Source organism: Quercus lobata, chromosome 9 (genome assembly GCF_001633185.2).
Source record: "Quercus lobata isolate SW786 chromosome 9, ValleyOak3.0 Primary Assembly, whole genome shotgun sequence".
Lineage (NCBI taxonomy): Eukaryota > Viridiplantae > Streptophyta > Magnoliopsida > Fagales > Fagaceae > Quercus > Quercus lobata.
In genome coordinates, this window is record NC_044912.1 from 16,380,312 (window position 1) to 16,381,326 (window position 1,015).

Genomic DNA, 1,015 nt, shown 5'->3' on the forward strand with positions numbered 1-1,015 from the left:
TTTTTTTTTTTTTTTTGGGGGGTGGCTAAGACAAAAGTTCTAATTTAAACTAAAAGGAAGCCAAATCCATCTTCCATGCACCCAAACTCGAAATTGTAAGGTTTTACCAACCTGTTATGATCCAAGAGATTGGGTTGGGTGTTTTTCTCGAACCTGAGTCACTCAGATCGAGAACTGGTAGTACTTGAAACCAACCCCTTGAATTAACTTTCCTGAGAAAAATCCCACTACCATCAAATTCCTTTATCTCGAACCTGAGTCACTCAGATCGAGAACTGGTAGTACTTGAAACCAACCCCTTGAATTAACTTTCCTGAGAAAAATCCCACTACCATCAAATTCCTTTATCACAGTGTCCAACCAAAACCATCAATTTCGTCTCTATGGGTTGCTTCTTCGTGTTAGGTTTAATCACTAAAGGCTCCATTTTACTAATCTAGAATTCATGAATTTGATTTGACACTAAAATCTAGGGCCTGTTTGTTATTGTTGTTTAAACAATAATTTTCAGTGTTTAAATAACATTACACGTATTTTCACACACTTTTTCACTCATACGTATTTCCAAAAAATACTAACAATGTTACTATCGAATCCAATCACAAGTAATAAGCCAATAACTAACTCGACCCAAACTTGGTAAATACCAAAAACACTCACATCCTGTCATGCATCATTGCTCAATTTTACATATTGCCACAATATCAACATGTATATCATATTTTGTTTTATTCACTCTTGCTGGTTCTCTCTCTAACTCTTATCATTGTGTCACTGTTGTTAGTGCTGGTGTTGGTAGGGTGGGTTATTGTCATCATCTGTTCTTGCACTCTCCCTCCACCCTTCTCTTCCTCATTTTTTTAGGCCCCCACCTCTTAGATTTGGGTTGTCGCAATTTTCATCGTGGTTGGGGTAGGTCGTCAATGCTGGTGTTGCTAGGTTTGGTTTTGGATTTTGATGGCAATGATTTTGGTGGTTACTATAGCTAGGGTGGATCATTGGTTTTGGTGTAGGT